The sequence below is a fragment of the Lonchura striata genome, chromosome 5 (genome assembly GCF_046129695.1).
Source record: "Lonchura striata isolate bLonStr1 chromosome 5, bLonStr1.mat, whole genome shotgun sequence".
NCBI classification, from domain to species: domain Eukaryota; kingdom Metazoa; phylum Chordata; class Aves; order Passeriformes; family Estrildidae; genus Lonchura; species Lonchura striata.
In genome coordinates, this window is record NC_134607.1 from 25,099,097 (window position 1) to 25,119,943 (window position 20,847).

Genomic DNA, 20,847 nt, shown 5'->3' on the forward strand with positions numbered 1-20,847 from the left:
AATACCCCAGATTCCTTGAAATGCTTCCTCTCTTGGATATTGTAGCTTTGAAGGATACTTTTTTCCTTTCCCTTGATGTTCAGTATAACTGATCCTGTAAATGCATGAGTAAAGCAGTATTTTCAAGGTGACTGTAGCATGCATAGTTCAACTACCAGAGCTGAACACATGGAATGTTATCGATAATAGGACTAGACAGAAAATGTTTTCCTTTTGTGAGACATCTCAAAGTCTGATGCTTCTGATGCTGTGTTCTCTTTTGATAATGGAAGAGTTTGATCAAAGAGGTTTCTCTGTTTACTGGGTCTAATCTCATCTGGGCCTTGAAGAAAGGTATTCCACATCTTGAGTCAATTCTTCAACCTCTTGGTTATTATCTTTAATCTGTGTATTTTTTCAATGAGCTGGTTTTTCCTTCCATTTCTAATTATGTTAATTATTCTTTGCTTAATACTGCTAAAACAAATTTAAGGTGATATATTAAGCTGGAAAGCTGCATAGCTGTGAAGTACTAATGTCAGTCAAGAAACTCTATTAAATACAGCAGTTGTTAGCCATGTAATTTAAGAAGTTATGCAAATCATTGATAATAGGCTTAAGTATAAAAGAAGAGTTTATCCTGTAGAAATACATTGCAAATGATGAAATACAGTCTTGTATAATTTTGGGGTTACTAGCAGGTCTGCTAGGAAATTTCTCATGTAGAGTAAAACATCTAATATTGCATAAAATTTAGAAAGTGGCATATCTGGGTTCCTTTAAGTATTTGGTACCGTGTTGTGTGTCAGATTTCTTGGAATAAAGTGATAGAAAGGTAGACTTGACTTAAGTTGTGTGTGTATATATTTTATTCAAAATACCTAATTAACTTTGTTTTTCAAAGTCAGTAGTCCTTAGCATTAATTTTGTTGGACAGTTTTTCTTTAAGCATGGGACTAATTGGGAGATGAGTCCAGAGATCTTTTGTGTCATTCTGAGTAGCTCATTATCCCAAGGTCCTAGAGCTGCTAATCACTCTCTCGGTAGTATTGATTTACCAGCTGCAGCAGTGCCTCTGTCTTATTTTGTGCTTGATTCTGTCATAGGACACCATCCCTGTATGCCCATCTCTACCTGTATGAGAATATAAGAGGGGTATGAGTGTAGGTAGTAATGTTGGTCTTTTTTTAATATTCTTTTCCTGCTTTTCTTTCCCCATGCTCCCCTGGCATTTTGTTTATTGTCATCTTAGAATTATGTCATAAGATCCTCAGGCCAAAGATGTAGCTTCAAAGTAAACACTTATGGTATAAATAATACATGATGTAATATCATGAGAAAACCAACTCAGCTAAAACACCTGAGTTAGTCATTACCTTCTGTGAAAAGTCTTAGAGTTAAAAATTCTATATATGGCTTTGCTTCTCCCTCTCTGCTTTGCTCATTTCTGTGAAGAGTAAAAAAAATATATGTCTGTACCAGACACTTTGATCTGGAGGAAGTAGCTGACTACTTTTTTTACCTGCTAAGCAAACCATACATTGCTTTAGTTGTCACTCTGCACAAGTTGCCCAGGTGAGGTTTATTTCACTCCCTAGTCTCAAATGCATTCTTTTTGAAGTCTAATCTTTAATTTTAAGTACATGTGAAATAATTTTCTGTCTCTGTAATGTAAAGCCTTTGCATTTTTCCTTAGAATTATTATCCATACATATTACTTTGCAGACTATAGATGTTGATACCATCTAAGTATCTGTATTTCTGTTTCTAGTTAAAATTATATCATGCATGTGAATTACTGGTATATTTGGGAAAGACTAGTGTGTTTATAAGCAAGCTATTTGAAATGCATTAAAGACCAGAAAAATACTTTTTTGTTAGGTTAAGGATGACTGAGTATCTGAGTGCATATTTTCTAGAGATGATCAAAATGAGAAGGATTCTACTTGTAAGTGTCTGAAGAGGCTGTAGATCAGAGGGAAGGCCACCTGTTCAATCTATATTACTTAGAGTGCAGCTTATGCTTCTGTCTAATCTGATCAGTCAGCCCATTACTCAGGAACAATAAAATTGCCATCCTGATCTTTACAAGCAGAACTCTGAGTTAGCAAAAGTGGATTGGTGTTTAGTAAGCTCTAAAAATGAGATGACAGATAGGACTTGATTGGTATTTGTGAGTAAACTATTTGACAGTTGAACATTAGTAGAATTAAATGTTATTTTTTCTTTTTTGTATTCCCAAAAGCGTTTTGGTTGAATTGAATTTGCTGTTGGGGGTGTGTCTGTGGGATTTTTAAATATTTGTTTGTTTGAATAATTGTTTCAATTTTTTTTTTGTTCTGTGCATGTATTTTTTGTTTGTTTGCTCTCTGTCTTCCTTACACAGTCTTCAAGGTGATCTACATTGGCTGGTCAATCCACTGTCTCTGCATTTTAAAATGTCACTGTAGATATATTTCATTGTTGTTGTTTGGAAAGCTTGTAGGAACAGATGGACTTTTCATTGTTCTCTAAATGTCAACAAGTGTAGCCCTGTTAGGCCCTGAAGAGAAATCATAGGCTTGTCAAGGTTGGAAAGGACCTCCAAGAAACATTGTACAGCTGAGAGTTTCAAATGAAAGTGCTTTGTTCTGTACTTGCAGCCCCAAGAGCGGGGCTGGCCCATGCTGCTGTTGGTTTCCAGCTCTCAGGATGCTGAGTGTGGAAATGCCTCTTTGGGAAGAGGCAGCTTCCATAGCATGCTGCTGACCTACATCTTGGAAGATACTTGATTAAAAACAAAGGGCTGATGCACTCTCTGCTGCTGCTGTAGGCAAATGTTTGAGGAATGTACACATTATTCATAAGCATGGAACAGCAGTGTTGTATTGTAGCAAAAGAAGAAACTCGGTGTATATGGAAACTGGAGTCTTTACGAAGGTGCAAAGAAATCAGTTCTTTGTTCAGTACTGTTTATGTCTAGTAGTAGGTTTTGGGTCCTGCAGCTCACAAAAATTGTGGACTAAGAAGAATTGAAAAGAGGCAGAAAAGGGCTCTTTGTCTAGAAAACATGTCTGGGGTTCCATGTAAGATACAAAGAGGGAAGATTTATAATAAAATACCTAGAGTCAAGTAGAGAGTGGAAGGGAATAAAATGTTCTTCATGCTCAAGGTGAAGTTGATAAAACAGTAGATTTAATTTTCAGTAAGAAAAGTAAGGGAAGAGAAAATATTAATCCATAGTAAGGATGGATATTGTGGAATGAACAGACCAGGGAGGGAAATAAACCTGTGCTTTGTCTATAGAGATGTGAAATTGTTCATACAGGAAACTCTTAAAAACAGTTCAGACTGGTAGCTGCCAGGAAGATTTTGGATTAATTGATAGTACTTTGGTCCAGAAAGGTAGAGTGGGTGAATAAACTCTGACATTCACAGGTTTTTTTCCACCTCAATTGTCTGTAATTCTGTGAAGCTATATGTGGGGTGCCAGGACCTGAATTCAGTACAATTGAATGATCCCATTCAAATGTCAGAATGTGTTCGCAGAGGTATGACAATGTCCACATGAACAGTAAAGCCTTACTGATTTGGAAGGGTAAGCTTAGATTAATCCAAGTTTGAAGGGACCTCAGGAGGTCATCTGATCCAGCCTCCCCCTCAAAGCAGTGACAAAACTAAGTTCAGATGAGGTTTTGCAAGGCTCTATATAAAGTTAGGTCTAGGAAAAACCTCTGAGATAGAGATTCATCAGTGTCTCTGAGCAGCCAATACATGACTGTTCCAGTTTTTAATGGTCAGATTTCTTCTTTATGCTAAGCTGGGAAATCTCTTGCTTTGTTTTGTGGCCAGTGCTTTTTGTCTTCCCAGTGTGAATCTTGGAAAGGACCTTGGGCCTTTTGTCTTTGTAATCCTCTCTTCTGCACTGACAGAGAGGAGACAAGGTCTGGAAGCCAAGAAGATATTGAAGAGCTCTGTGCCTATGATCTGTTGGAAAGGAGAGATGTGGGGGACATCTCCCCTTTCCAACAGATGCAAAGGGGGTGCAGCCTCTTGTCCAGTTGAGTTCTGAGTATGGCAGATCAGATTCTTGGGGGATTGACAGTCATCCAGTGGTGCTGGTGAGAGGGCTGCTATTAGGACATAATGTGTCGTAAGCATACACAGGGTGAAGTACTGGAGGCTTCTGTTGTTCGTTTGCATGCGTGCTGTACTCTTTATGTGTTTATTCATGTGTCAATTTTTTAAAGTCTATTCATTCTCCTCATATGACCCACCTCTACCTGTTTTGTAGACTCTCATGGTAAATGTGATATTGAAGCTGTGAAAGCATTTGGAGTGTGATTCAAGTTAGGCTAATGGTCTTTTTTCCCCAGCAGGAATATGTGGTGCTCACCTGTCTGCATTTTCTCTGCCACAGTTTAAATTTACTCATTATTTTGACTGAGCTGACTAATGGGAATAATTACCCTCCATCATTGTTTAATGTTTCTTGGCTTTTCAGATGTGCTCTTCTCAGTCCATCTCACAGAATAATCTCTTTCCCTGTCCTGTACTGTGACAGTTCATGTTTCATTATTTCAGTTCTTCTGGCTTGTTCAAACAATATCTTCTGTATGGCAGAAAGAAATGTGTACAATAGTTAGTGATTTATCCCACAAAATATGTGATTTTGTTGTGAATGCAACCCAAAGCATTGACTACCTTGGAGTTGTTTCTTATGACTCTTTGGAAATTAATTATAATTTGTGCATTAGCAGTTTTTGTCTTGTATATGAAGAATGGATTTTTTAACTTGATTTATTTGTTTAGATTTGTGTATTCATAAAATGCATGTGGAGTGCTGGGCAAAGTTCACATTCAGTTTGGTTTGTATTGCTGGATATCTGCCTAGTATGTATAAGAGCTGTCTGGTTGAAGTTCAATCAGTTTAAAACAGAGGAATGTATTGGTAGACTGAATAAAATGCTTCAAAGCTCACATCTGTGTCTCATGAATTAATCAACTTTTAATTTCTCAGATTGTAGCTAGGAAATGGTACTGACTTCCAAATTTTGTCAGATACGTCAAGGAAGTATGACTAATTGTAGTCTAGCTGGGCAACTAACTGCTCCTTTTATGTGTATTCTTTAGTTTATACATGCAGTTTTCACCTTAAGAAGACTTACTTTCCTCAAGGCTATATGTCTCTCCAGGGAATATCCAGGGGGACAGAGTGCTTGTCATGTACTGCACTGCTGTAATGATAGTTGCTCTCCTGTTTTGCCATCTCCTTGGTGTGGATGGGGATGGTCACTCCAGCACAGCAAACGTGTATGAGGTCCTCTCCTTTGTTCACAAGTAACTTGAACTGGCATCATGTTATTTTTCCATTCTGATAATAAAAAAATAAAATGTAGGAGATACTTTTGTGTTCAAGGGGTCTTTAGCTGCTGCAGCTGTTACCAGTACTGGCAATCCTCTGGATGTACTCCTGTGTGTCAGGGTGAGTGCTGCCATAGACCTTTTATGGGTCCTTGCTTCTGTGTGGCAGGCCGAGGTAATGCATGGTTAGGGGACACTGACCACTTCACTTCCAAGATTGGATATAATTAAATAATCTGTGGAACTTGTTTTAGGTATTTTTCTTCAGAACAGGGTTAAGATACACGGAGTTGGAAATTCACTGCTGTTTATAGGGCCAACTGTGGTGTTGGAGTATCAGTGAGCCTGTCTTCTGAGTATTCATTCAGTGCTGAGGAGACTCCTGTTCTTACTGATTTAGTTATGATTGGAGTACAAGGGTATAGTATATCTTCAGTTACTTTGGAAATAGCTGAGAAGTTTTGTTTACAAAAGAAATGGACATTCAAAGCTCTCACTTTAGTCCTCCGTAGCTAGATAGGGATGCCAAGATAGTGTAGAGCCATGGACTTTTTCATTGTGAAGTCTGAAAGGTTCAAAGACAGCCAGAAATTGTTTCACCTAATGCATGAGTCTTTCAGGATATTCTTGTTATGTACCATTGCATACTTGCTCAGTTTAATGTGCTTGTGACTGATGCAAAAGTTAAAGTTAGAGAACTACAGATTACACAAGGACCTCTCTTGTGAAGTGTAGGGCTCTTTCTTTTAAAATGAAATTTTTGCCCTATTTTTTTGCACTTGAATCTTGGTCTAGTTAGTTTAAATTGTTAGCTAAGGTAGGTAGCAAAGGACTACACATATCAGATTTTATTGTGGTGTGGGGTTTTGTTTTGTTGGTTTTTTTTTTTTGTTAAAGCCTCAGCAAGAATTGCTAGAGGTACTGAAGTAGTTTCTGCTTTGTCAGCAAGTTTTACGTGGAGTGCACTGTTGGACTATTTTTCTGCTGCTGAGTCTTTGTGTTGCTCCATTTTTGCTGCTGTTGCAACACTCCTCTGCCAACACTCCTCTGCCAAAACTGCTGCTGCAGATCAGAGATAAACAACTAATGCATTGCAATGGCTGCCAGGGAACAGAGGGCCGAAGTCTTGTTTCTCTGAACTGAAAACCTTGTGATACCTTGAGATTAGGATGGCAGTATAGGAAAGACAGAAAAGACTGTGTAATTTTTTTGTCTATTCTGACACTTAATTACATATTCTGTAACCCTGGTCAACTAGATTTGATTGAGTGTCTAATTTTGTGTTCTGTTAAAAACATTATTGTATTTGAAATAAAACCAGTCCTGACTTCAAATGCTGAGTCAAAGAAATCCTCTCCTTTCATTTGTGCTAGATAATCCTGCTCCCTGTCCTGAATCTTTCTCAGAGTTTCAATTTATCTTGCTCCCATTCTTCAGCCACTGATCCTTGGTTCAGTGGTCTAGAAATGGTTAATGGTAAGTAGAGTTGGGAAATAAGCTATTTGTAGTTTTCTATGCCTTGCTAATTATTCATGTGATAGAGCTTACGTAAGGGCTGCATTAGAGTTGCACTTCATTTGATGACAGAGTTCTGTATTTCTGTGTAAACAAAAGTCAAGTGATACGGCATGGGCAGTCAAAGTCTATAGTTGAAATCGGAGGGAAAACAAACTTTCCTGGGAGGATCTTAAGGTCGTGCTATCTGCTTAGCTGTCATGTTTCTTAAAAAAACCGCCACAAACAGTAACAAAAAACCTCCATAAAAACCCAGTCCTGACAGTATTTTATTTAAAAAAACTTTTTAAAAGCCAAAATGGCCTTCTTTGCTCTCTTTCTTGCCTTAACCTTTCTTGAGATTCAGTGGTGAAATCCCTTAAAACATACAATTGACAGTTTGGATCGCATGATGTAGCAAAATATTAACATTTTAAACAGCACAGAGTTTTCTTTCTTTGACACCTAATTGTAAAAGCCAACTGTCTTAGAAAAAATTTAAGTACCGGTTTGGAGAAACTTGTACATTCCAGGGGAAAAAATGTTGATCTATTGACCGCCTCTTAAGGCTTTTTAAATACTTGCTGACAATTTTAGTAGAACACCAGTTACCTTAACAAATTTTGTCTAAATATTCCATTTTTCTGTCTAAATATCTGGTATCATAGTATATGCTGGAGTAAATGGCTTTTTACCTATTTTCTCCATCCCTCAAATGTTGTCTGTAGTACTAAGAAAATTTCTTTTAAATGAAAACAAAGTTGTCCAAAACACTGGAGCTTTGTTAGTGTGGAATGTCCTTTTCCCTTTTCCCTGTAAAAGCAGGGGTGGCAAGTGGTTGAAGCTAAGTGTAGCCATGGAGTGGAAGTCAGAGGTGTGGGAGGCAGCTGCCTGTTTCACACCAGTTGGCAATGCAGAGTCTGTAGCTTGTGCTAATATCCAGTCTTCTGGCTTTATGTTGCTGGTGAGGAAAACTATCTGAAACAGCTGTAAAGTAATGGATTATTATAGAGATATATCTGTCTATAGCTTTTAATAAATGTGTGACCCTTTATGAAAGCTTTATATAAGCCTTAGTGTAATGCCCTCCCTGACCTTGAAGCACTACCAGTATGCCATTAACACACCATTTTGTATGAACTCATAGTTTTCCATTTCCTGGTGAAGTTGCTTCTTAGCTCCTGGAAAACCTTGTGAGCACTCCCTTTGTCCACTGTCGTCTTAGGTCTCATTTAAGCCAAAGAAACTCCTCTGTTGTCTGATGTAAAGTGCTCGGAGGAATGAGATGCTTGGTCACAACTTTTGTGGCAGGTCTATAACCATCTCGGTTTACAGATTAGGACTACAGCAAGGCAGTTACCATAAACTTAAGTTTCTAAGGCAATTTGAAACAGTTAATAGATAAATATTTAATTTGAAAGCATCTATGGTTCCTGCAGTGTAAGGGGGACTCTATTAACTCTGACGCAGACAAACCACAAGTGATTTGCACTGATGATTTCTGAGAGCAGCTGGGAGATGCCTGATTTAGAAGTATTAGTTGCCAAGAAGAGCTGATTTAATTAAGTCAAAGCAAAAGAAATGGGTTTTGACCTTGAAGCAGCTTGTCAGGACAGACCTTACCTTATGTCCCCATGGAGCTGTAGCCAAGCATTCAGCAGGCAGAAATGATCCCAGGATCAGGTGTTGCTGCTTTGTGTGCACTTGAGCTGAGGGAGACTGGCAGGGCAGTGCCCAGGCCAGCAGCTGTGCACAGCAGAGAGCTGTTCCAGACGTGGAGTCAGAGCATCCCAGGCCTGTGATGTAAAATGGAGATAGTTGCTTTCAATTTGTATGATCTACCCTGCTGCATGACTTTTTTGGTTTTGGTTTTTTTTTTTGAAGTGACTTTGCATTAATAATTTTGGATTTCTGGTTGGATTTGTAATCTTATCAGGGAACCTGAGCTGTAATGAAAAATTAAGCCTACAGCTAGGACATGAAGCAGAAAGTGCTTAGCATTGCTGTTAGGCCAGCATAGATAATGGTTGTCTAAAGCAGATATAAGTAGTAAGGAAGTAATTGGTTCTTTATAAACTATATTCAGATGTTATGAGTCTTGTGCAGTTTACATTATGGTGCATGACCGGGGTGTACTTGTTTAATGGATGTCTCTCTCCTGGAGCTATTATTTTGGTGAAATGTTAGCAGTATTAATACTAGTGGTAATTCCAAACTGTAAAGTTGCTATTGCAGCAAGGTCTGCATGCCAATAGAAATTAAATCAGGAGAACGACCATTTCCACCATGATTTCCACACTGAATTTGTTTAACCTAGGCAACAAGGAGCTTCCTAGTGTGGAAGCTAAACAGTTTCAGAATTACACAGGCTTTTCTCTTTTAAATATTATCAAAAGTGAAGAATATGAAGTCAGCCCATGCTTTCCTGATGAGGTAGCAAAGCATTCTCTTTCTCTGAGGTTGAAATCTCCAGTGATACATTGGATATTATAGTCACTATTTATATAGTGTCATATAAGCCCTTCTGAACTCAATGAAAGGCTGAGCATGTGAAATGGCAACAGCTCAGCCCTAAGCACAAGTGTTGCAGAGGAAACCTCTCTTTTCTTCTAGCTTTGGGATGTGAATTTTTGTGTGAAACTGGCTTTCCTGCAAGGTTCCAGATTCCAGTGGATTTCTTGCACAGATGATGTTGAATGAGGCCCTGATAGAGCAGTACCAACTCCAAACTTATTTCACCAGTCAACTGTGATAAATCCCATTTTTTTGACTTCTTGTGTTACTTAAGCTCCAATAATTTCAGCTCTCTACTGGTATTCCATATAAATGTTAAATACTCTGGCTAAATTGTTTTCCCCTGTCCCCTCTCTACCACATCTGAAAGCCAGCCTGCATTTAGCTGAATAAAAGATTATGGCCTGTAGATAACCCAAGTTTTGCACTGGTTGAAACTTCATGGGAGAGTGTTGTTTAGAATGAGTACCAAGAGACTTGCAGACTTCTCAGCTTTGGTGGGGATTGAGGGATGGGAGAAAGGTGAGGAGAGTTTGAGGATTGACAGTTTATATTTGCCTGAAATGCTCTCAGAGCATCCAGGATTGTACTGAGCAATCTGTTTGAAGCATGGCTCAGTGTGGGGAAAATGCTACCTACTGAATTTTTACCTCAGTTTCCATAGTTTCCTGTATTGTCCTGATTTTAACTAGCTTTTTCAAGTCAAGAAAGAGCAGCAAAGTAGTCAGATTTAGAATGCAGCTTAATACAGTGTCATTGCATAGGAAAAGAAGAATGGGAAAATTATCTCTGATGCTGTTGCTGCTGATTTGAATGATTTTGCAGCCTTGCAAATAGAACAAATAGACATGAAAATAATTAAATTTGAGGATTGGCATTCAGACGTAAAACAACATAGCTGAAACATCTTGACTGGAGAAGGTGGATAACATTGTTTCTTTCTGTTTTGCAAGTTTGAAAACAGACAGTACTAAATAAAGCAAGTGAGTTATTTTTCCTTTCTCCAGAGTTAGGATTTACCAGCTCAGAGCTTTCAGTCACTGCTTGAACAGTCTACCTTCTGTTTTGGAACAGAGCAACTTCTGTTCATTAGAAACAGTCAACAATAAATATGAAGAAATTTTCTGCAGTTTGCTTTGGAACTTGGTGTATCGGGTGTTATGGATACAGCGAGGTTTTTTGTGTTGATTATTTTTTTTTTTTTTGGAAGGCGTGGCAGAAAAGTCATACAGTGGTTTTTGTTCCAGGAATGCTGCTTTGAAAGTTAACAGAGTGAAGGCACCATTCAGTGCAGTTTACTGAAACACTGTTTTTAGCTGTCTTGTCCCATTGTGAAGTCTCTGGTTATTTTAGCAGTGTTAGCTAAGCAGTCATTTCAGTAATGATTAATGACAACTTGTAATTTTTTTTTTAACTGACCTGACTCTCCTGTTCTTTTGTTTTATTATTTAACTGTAATTACTTATGAAATGGCTTGAAGCTTTACCTATAGGTATGTTTATAACTTTGTGTTTGTTTTGAGTTGTAATGTAATGTAATTACTGGACTTGTGGCTCAGAGGTGTAAAGCAACCAACTGCCCTAAACTTGAGAATATACAACTGGAAAGAAAATATTTCTGTATGGAGGGGAAAGAAATGAAAACAGTTTTCAGAGCTACAGTAATCTTGCCATGAACATGTATTTGTGTGCTATAGCTATAAGACCTGGGAGCTTAAGTATGTATGGGTGTTTAAAAAGGAAAGGGAAATCTGGGTAAGAGAGGCAATTAAGGCTTCTTCTTTGCTGCAGACATAGCAAACCCTTTTAACTTTGTTTAAAAATAACAGAGTACCTATTTTTAAAAACTAGGCTGCTTGGAAGAAGTAGTGAACTTCTAAAACAGACATATATTTAACTGATGAGGAAGAAATGGAATGAAGCCTAGTGTTGGCATGACTGGCAATTTTTTGGTCATCTGGATAGCCTTGCATTACATCAGTTCTTTGCTCTATTAAAAAATTATTTTTCTACTGTGAATAAACACTTTTTTCCCCCTTGGTTATTTCTTAATATATTTGTGGTACTTATCAGTGCTTTTAAGAAATCAAGTTATAATGTGAGGAAATTCCCAAATGCATGTTTTTATTCTTAAAATATTTCACTTAATTTCATTAAATAATTGTATTTTTAAGTTATTAATCTTTTTGTATGTGAGGGTGTGTGAAAATAATGTTACTGCTCTGCAAGATGGAATTTTCAACTTTTGAACCAGAAATCCACTGTCATTTCTGTGCCTTTATGTGAGCATTTTTGGGTTATTTGCTGATGTAATGATGCTGCTGGCAATGTTCTTGAAACCAGCTGTCTCACAAAACTGTGCTTTTTAGTGAAGTTTGATTCTGGTAGTTAAACATTATTTACATCTGTGCTTTCTAAAAAGAGTTGACACCAACCACATTTTTGTTGACTGATGTACTTGTTACAGGCTTAGTGTATTTGTGTGCATTGGGTTGATTGGTTGCTGGCATACAAGAGGTATCCAAATTATCTCAAAATCCCTGAGCTGTAAATGTGACTGAATTTGTTTGGATGTACTCAAGACCATGGTTTAGTGGTTTTTGTGGTTTAGTGTTGTTTAATGATGTTGTGGATGTTTGTTGTTGGTTTAGGCTTTTGTTTGTTTTGTTTTAATTCCTTCCCATTTTTCCTGTTGGACCTAAATAAATGTTATTCTGTAGCTTGGTAAGGCAGCAGTGACTACAGTGGTTTGGGTGGTTGGATAGCCTATGTTCACCACATTACTTTTGACAGTACATTACTTTGTCAGTTGAATTCTCATGCTAACATTTCTGGAAGCAAAGTGTCTCTAAGATACTGGCTGTACTTGTTATCCTGGCTCAGGGATATTAGGCTGCTGGGCTATGCACTCTTCAAAAAAGCTTTTTTTTTTTTAAATCTCAATTTACTTATAATGGTATTTGTTTAGCACATACAAGCTCTGTTAAGCATTCAGCATGCTACAGGAAATGTATTCCTTTTCCTGATGCTGCCCTTATTACATAATTAGTACCAGGCTCTGGTAAGCTTTACCCAGGCAGTGACTCAGCCACTCCTTACAGCTGTGAGCCCCAGAGCAGGAATGATGAAGGCTGCTGAGTTTCATGCTAAAGCTATATTTTAGAGGGAAAAAACCTCCATGATTTGCAAAAGAAATATAGTGTCATTCTATTTCTTTTGTATGTAGAGTTGCTTTCTCTCATGAATCCTTACCCTCAGAAGGATATACTTGCTAGCTTAATTGGCCTTGTTGTATCCATGAGGGCCATAGTTGTAGACACTGATCTGGGGACACACCAAAAGACCTTTCTTTTCTCTTTTCTCTTTTCTCTTGCATTTGTGACATGTGTTCTTTAAACGTAGTAATCATCAGGTATAATAGTCTTAATTTTTTCATAATAGTAATCTATACTAGTCTTCATTATTGTAAGAGGTAGTGATTGATGTGAAACACCACCAGTGAAATGAAGATGGTATTTCATACTTTTCTGCATGAGCTATATATTTATATATATATAAAATATATTATATTTTTCAACAGAATTGTTTAATTTTAAAAAATCAAGTGCAATCATTGTAAGAGGTACAGATTTAATATGCAGTTTAAAGGCAGTACTGTCCTTAATTTGCTGTGTGGATATTGGACTTGGTATATAAATACATGGGCAGCACAGGCTGATTGCAGACTGATTGAACCCTCTGGTAAACTACAATTTTAATGAACAGGAGCAGCCATCCAAATCCATAGCTACAGATGGTTCTGCTTCCCTGAGTAAATGTTTTGGTTACAGTTTCTCTTGATTGTGTATTTCTGGTGTCGGTTCAGAAGACATTTCTTTGCTGATTGGCCTTTTGGAAATAATAGATTCCCAGACCACCTGGGGAAGAAACCTATTGTTCATGTGTGAACCAAGTAATTTGGGATATCTCTGCTATTCTTCCAACTGTGTGGTGATGTCCACAATTCAGTGTAAGCAGACAAAAAGCTGAAAATTTACATAGGGCGTTATAAGACTGAAAGCTACCTCTCAAATAAAAACTGAAATGACCTAGCACCTTCTGGAGTTCCCTTTTTCCCCTCTTATTTAAAGGTGATAAAGATTCTCGATGATATTTACAGAGTTAATCCTTAAAGGAGAGATAGCTAGTGAGTGACCTGTTTATTTCAGTGTATGTCCACGTTCCATACAGCAAGGTGTCCAGAGCCTGAGCTAATGCCTGAGCTGAGTAGTGCAGCTGAGTGCTGTGTTTCCTTGTGCAGCAGAAATACTTACTTTTTGCTTCTTACTCTTGAGAATGACTTGTTCATGCTCCCTGATGGGGAAAGGCAGTTGCTTGGGGCTAATCAGCTACCTGGAGATCAGGTGATTGTAGTTCCTTTCAGCACCAGAGTGCCTTTGACCCTTTCAGCACTGAAGCATATTTAACTCCTGATTGCTGTGGCCAAAGTCTCTCTTCTGCCACTTCATTGCACGATACAGGTGTGTCTGCATTCCTATATGGTGTGACATTAATTTAGAATTTTACTTTTAGGAAGGTCTAACTTCTTTCATTTCTTGCTCATAAACCATAAATACTTCAAGGCTTAGTTCATAAGTAATACTTTACTGCATTTGCTTAGCTCTCATTTTATCTAAGATATTGTGTTATTATCTCCTACCTTTCTGAGAGGGGTGAAACATATAACAATAGATGTTAAGAAAACCAAGGCAAGTAGCACAATAGAACAATTAAAAAAACCAAACTGTTTGCCTTTGGAAAAGGCACTTCTGTTTAGCTTTACTCAAATTGCACTTGGATCTGGAGGTGTGCCAGTCCTGTGCTTGGCAGGCATGTGGAAGCTTATGGTAGTGCAGCTTTTCCATCAGAGATGACCTTGTCTTGAACTAGAAATAACCCAGGCCAGTGCAAACCCTGCAATGCACTTCTCCCTTTTCTCTCAAAAGCCAACTTTTTCTCAAAAGTTGTGGATTTCTTTGCTTGCTAGAGTGTTAATTAGTTCACAATAAAACTGCACAAGGGTTTGTGTGAATGCATTCATTCAAGTTATCAAGAAAGATGTTGGAGGTCTTCTAGATCTTCTGGAGCATCTGCTAGCCCTCCTGTGGGGTGGTGTGAGGAAGGAAGCATGTGGAGCAGTAGGAATTATGTGAGAGCAGGTCTGGGTGTTTCCCCTCTGTGTTTTCTTTTCCTAGCAGAAGTGTGGGGTTGTGCCTGCCAGTCTGTGTTGCACAGCTTGCTAGGCTGTTAGAGAATGGCACAAGAATTAATCCGAAATCACACTGCTAAATTGTGTCCTGGCCATGGTGGCTGCCTGGAGACACAGCTATTGTACGGCTCTTCAGCAACCAAGGCAGAGCAGCAGCCTGTGGAACTGCCTCAGCCTGGCACTGCCAATGTCATCTCCAGCATGAACAGCTAATGGGTATGGGAGCTGACCAGACCCAAGCTACTGAAAAGGGTAATTGTTTCATGAAATTAAATTTGTGTGTACAAATAAAAAAAAAATATTTAAGAGGTAGAGTTTGAGCATATGGGAGAACTGGACAAATCTAATTATGGCAGTGGTATATTTCCTCAATTTAATTTCATTCTAGTTTCCCATGTGTTGCTTTCTCATTAAATGCAAACTGGAAGTGACAGTCTGCAGCACTGGAACAAAATATTTTCTGCATATATTTTTGAATAGATTTTTTTTTTGTTTGCATTACACTAAGTTAGCTGTTTCAAAGCTTATACCTCAGCACATTTGGTAAATTAGTGGCTAGGTGTTTTAAGTTAAGGCTTAATGGTAATATTTAATGGCTACACATGGTTTGAAGGGATGCTAATACCTTTTTATAAGTATCTTAATAGGACTTTGGAGTAAAATCTGGACTGTGTAGATCCTGCTTAAGCTTTTGTCACAGTCCTTACTGCATCTTTTTAAAATACCCTAGACTGTTTCAGGAGGTTTTATTTTTGGTATTGTCAACTGTACAATTGTCACTGTATTGAAATGACTTTAGATGCCAAGAAGTTCTCAGGTACATCAAGTAGGTAAGTGTTAGTATGTGTGTAAAACATCTGCCTCACTTGTGCTTGCCAGGAGGTGTAAGTTTAGGCTGAGTAACAGCTGGGCTCTGGGCACACACACCTGCTGGCAGTGCTGGGCTCAGTCTGGACCGTGACAGCTTTAGAGGAGCACCAGTGGGAGCAGTGCCCAATGTTATGCAAGAATGATGGAGTTCAGCCACAGCAAGGTGATGCTCCTTGCCCTGGCTGGGTGACTGCTGTGTGCCTGGGCCCCTGGCACAGGGTGAAGCAGGTTCCTGGGGTGGGAGCTGACCCATGGCAGGGGGATAGACTTGCCCATGTGCTGGGTGACTCAGCTGCTGAGCCATGTCTCATGTGGTCACTGTAATCTGTATGTCTGAAATTGCATGTCCATTTTCCATCTTGATAGCAGTTCATGGAATACTGGTGATTGATACCATTAATGTGGGGTTATACCATTCGTGATGCTGCTATTCAGAAACTCTCTGTAGGTGATGGTTGCTGGTAAGAGCCTAAAGGTTTGTTCCTGCACCCTTTTTGCTGTGTTAACAGGAGTTTCTCATATGCCAGATCTTTTTGTGTCCTTAAAGCTTGTTGAGAGATATAGTTCAGAGGAATGCATTCAGACATTAAAATTGTGGTCTCATTTTAAAGTGTTGCTAATTGCAGAGCAAGATTCCAGTGTGTGCAACCAAAAATACTGAAAAGTTTTGCAAGCCTAAGTATTGGGTGTCTTTGAGACGAAACCTGCTTAGCTTTCTTTACTCCCTGCTTGTTCTAAAGGGAGTGTAATGGGAGTGATTTGATGAGTGTAAATTTAAGGGAGTAGTAAGGCGAGGGAATTCTGATGCTGAAGTAAGAGTTGGAAGCTGGTTTCTTCTGGTTTTGGGCAGTTTCTGTTTCCCAGGTTGTATTGCCTGCTATGCTTCACTAAATATTTTATTAGATGTTTTTGGATTTAATATTTCATATACTCATATGTGAAACTTAATTGTGTAAAATTTAATAGGTTTAGTGTAGCAAGAGAAGTATTGGATAGCTTTGGGTTTACATGTTAACTTGTTTCCTGCTCACCATAGCACATGGTTTGAATTTATGCTTTTCTGAGCAAGCACAGAGCCTTTTTTAATGACATGGGGCTTCAGAGCAATCTTTTCTTTCCAACATACACCTTCAGAATAGTCATTGCAGTCTGAAAGATCAACCCATGTTTATTTTTTTTCTACTTTGCTTTCTGTAAAACAAGAATAATTTGATTCTTTGCCCTTTTTAGATCAATCAGAGAAGTTCTTGTATGCTTAATGCTATTCTGTAGAGGTGCTGAGAAGGCATATGGTAAACACTTTGATTATTACCCTTTGTTAGAGTTTACAGTTCTTCTCATGGAGATGCAAATTTTATAAAATCACTGGTCTTGTTTAGTATATGAAATGAGATTAAGTGGTGATGTGATCATAGTTGGTTAGAGATGGCTTGGGTAAAATTGAATAATGGAGAGGTTTTTAAATAATCAGGCACAGAGGTAAAACTATTTAGTAGTAAAAAGGGATGTGTGTGTATGTATATATACATGTAGTTATTTATGTAAATAATATGTATTTAGATCACTGGGACAATTTTTCATCCCTAGAAGTAAATTCAGGATGCTTTTCAAAGAGATATTATGATATTATCTAGTTTAAACAAGAATCAATTCTGTAAAGTCTGATGTCTTGCGTAACACAGGGTATTGGTCTGATGATGACTGTAGTCCCTGAACTGTATTATCTGAGTCTGTTCTAGCTGACAATACTTTTAGCAGAGACATTGTGCCCCTGCTCTACTGAGGGATTAGTTCCAGTACAATACAGTGCATTACTGTGCAACCGCTGGCTGGTTTAGTACTCCCTAATTTGACAACTTGTCCCAGTGTGCTAAAGCAGGAGAGATTTAGGGGATTAAGTTTCATGTGTGTGGCCTGGAGGTGCTGCAAAGTACACGTAAACAAGAATTGGGTGTGTTCATGCTTTGGAGAGGAGCAGAGGGAAGGATGGAGAGCAAAATGCTGTTTGGGAAGTTGCCACATCTAAGGATATGTGATTGAAAATAGGTAGAAAACACCTGATTATCTGCAATTAAGAGAGTAGCCTGAAAAACAGATGGGGTGGGGCCATGTAGAAGACAAAATGGGCAAAGTCAAATTGGTCCTGGAGAAAAATCTCAGTGGCAGACTGCCAGACCACAGGCTGGGCAAGCAGAGATGACCAGAATGAACTCTTTCACATTTTTTAAGTGTGGGTGCTGCCTGCTTTGCTGACAGAAGTGACCACATGAAGACGTAAGAGTGAAAAATGTTTGACTGTAAGCAGAAAGGAAAAAATCACTTTCCCAATTCATGTGTGGGGTGGAGAAGGAGGAGATGTTCCTATAGGCAGTGCTGGAGCCAAATTCGACTTGCATGAGGACTTCTGTTAGCTGGACCACACATTCAGTGCAAATAGTAAGACTGAGAGTCTTGAGGTTTGGGTGATGCACTCACATTGTTTGTAAGTGGGCAGAAATCAGGGTGAAGGGAAGGAATCTCTTGCTTACTCCTTGAGGACATCACATTAGCTTCATGGTAAGTTTAGCAAGAGAGCTGTATAGATTTCAGAGAATGAAGTATCCCTTAAGGAGACCTCAGGTTGGGTGATGAAGGATTTTTGTCTGCACATCTCTTTTGGGGGAAAATGTCATTCAAGCCTGATGTGCAGTCATGATCTGTCTCTGCTACCTCTCAACTCCATAGCAGAGTGGGACAGTGTGTAAGACTACTGACAGAATGAGGAGGGAGTCTCTCTTTGACGTGAAGCTTCCCTGCTGTAGTGAGTCTTGCTTTGTATTTCCTTTGTGTTGCCTAAGTGCTGGTGAATTGTGTTGTTTCTCCTAGCACTGCTTTCAGATTTAGTGGTAAGTTAGGGAAGAAGGACACCATCATCATTGCTGGATCTCTGAATGCTGTGTCACCACCCAGGGGAGGTGGTTAAGCTGGTAAGAAGCTCTAGCAGTGACACAGGTACCCCTCAGCTCAGCCGTGGGCTGGTTGTGCTGGGCTGGTCTGTACAGCTGCTGTGCAGCACAGCTCTGGGAGGTGCTGCATGGCTGCAAGGCAGGACCTGGCCAGGAGAATTCTCATGGGAAGTCTCTGCTGGGCGACATCGAAACTGCTCGCTTCACACTCCTGTCATCACTGTAATAATTATCATGCAAATCATTGATATTTTAGGCATGCTGTTCCTTTTCATGGTCGGTCAGTCTTTACTTAGTAGTAGAAAGGAGAAATTTATTCGGCACCTGTCATAATTGCATCAGTCCATCAGTGTAGAAAATTAATTCTTTTTCAAGCACAGAATAAAAACATATTAGGAAAAACTTAAAAAAAAACTTGTCAGCTTCATTCTGCAAATTGTTGTTAAAAGCCTTTTTGGAACTGGGGAGAAGTTGTGCTTTTGGGATCACTAAAGCTTGCTTGATATTGAAAATGTGTTTTCCATCTGGATTTCTAGAAGAGATCTTCCCAGGCTTTTCTGCTCTGGAAGGCTATGAGACATGTCTCTGGACCTTTACAAGCCCTCAGAGTTCATTCTTGTAGGGACAGTTGATGGCCTCTGTACTGTGTGCACTGGGTTAGTGAAAGAATAAGAGTGCTTAGTCTGAAAAAGGAGTTTGCCCTCTGACTGACTTCATGGCAGTAAAAGAAGGCAACAGAATAACCTACTGAGTAGGCATTTTCTAAATATTGTTTTAGACAGCAAGCTGCAGTGTTTTATTTGCTTGACCTTCCAGTTGTGTAGAATGCTTTTAGAAAAGGCATATGATTATTTTTTTTTTCTTTGAGGACTTTCTCTACCTAGAAATAAAAGCTATTTTATTACCAAAATTTCCTGAATTTAGAAGGAAGTAAATGTATTACAAGTTTCTGTACATATTTATCAGATTCTGTGTTCAGTGGACACAGGTACAAGTGGATCAAGTTGGTTGTTATTGAAGGAGTTATGTAAATCCTGTATTACTTTCAGCATTCTTATTTCATTTAAAGAAAAAAAAAAACTCCTTATGATGTCGTTAGAGAGAAAATTTGACCTATATTACACACTTTGTATACTTAAATGCAAATACTAGTTGTAGAATATTTATGCCTATTTTGCACATCATGTAATCTTTTCTTTAATGATATTTTTCAAAGGTTTACTTAATTTTCACATTAGAGGGGAAGCTGACAAGGGTGGTACCTCCTGATCATTAATGAAATTTCCATACTGAAATTAATGTGCAGAAAACCTTACAGATAAATGAAGGTTAATCTCTAGTGTCACATGTGGGATATAATGAAACCCTCAGAAGGAAAAATCTGAAAAATACTCTTGACAGCAGTGCACATCCCTGGATGAAAAATTCAGAATCTGCAATAAAAAGTAGACACATCATGCTCTGTGAGATTTTTTTTTGTATTTTTTTCAAGCAGGATATTTCTAACTTCATCTAACATGTACATAATTAGTCTGCAGCAGCCCACTCAGTTGTTGGAGACAAGCTTGCTCTGTATCAGCAGGTGTTGGCACAGTCACAGTAGATCAGCAGGTAGCTTTGGGCCCTTATGCTCCCATTAGATTTTGGAACAAGTTTTGTGTGTTTGGAGTCAAGCATTTTGGCTTAGTTTCCTCTGAAGGGGGTGTAAATTGTGCACTCTGAAACGGCTTTGTGATCCAAACCAACATGTGATATCTGAAAATGTTGGGGAATTTGCTTCAAGGCAGCACAGCTGCCCTAAACAGAGCATTGATGTGCATGTGGCCCTTAAAACATGGACTATGAGATTAATATGTGCCTTTAAATATACTCTGTGCATGCAGGTCTTTGACACTGTGTCACTGAAAGTAGCCACTCTGAAGTTTTATATAATTGGAGGATTTATATAAAATATTCCATGATTCTGTTTGTATGTAGCTGTACTGCTGCTTTTTTGTCATTCTTATTAGCCTTCTTTGTTACATCTTTTAAGCTGCACACGTTTTGGTGTGCGTATTGTGCATTTGGGTTTTTGGTTTGGATTGTTTCTTTGGTGGTGCTTTGAGAACTTGGAAATATTTTTTACAAAGGTAGCTTTGTAAGCAAATTATTAGTACCTTATAGCTAGAAAAATGTGTTAAGTGGGCCAGAGTTTTTCTTCTTGATAGTTAATCATTAAACCCATCGAATCACAAGCTTCTGCAGTCATTATTAGTTGTGAGGCCAGTACCTTAATTCAATTTTGATAAGGCTGGAAGAGTGTTAAGAGTGCAGAGGAATTAATAAAATGATAGAATATAAGATGTTCAAGCTATATTCTATAAGTTATTTTGTAAAATAAGAAACTGAACAAACTGAAAGAAAAGTTGAAACTTGCCTTAGAGGGGAAATAATGAGGAATGAGACACTCTTTAAA

General features: G+C 38.4%; 1 protein-coding gene across 4 annotated transcripts in view; it reads left to right on the forward strand.

The window, feature by feature from the left end:
* KIF21A (kinesin family member 21A) overlaps window positions 1–20,847 on the forward strand; it is an 87,187-nt gene that overhangs the window by 7,150 nt on the left and 59,190 nt on the right. The gene's annotated exons all lie outside the window — the stretch shown is intronic.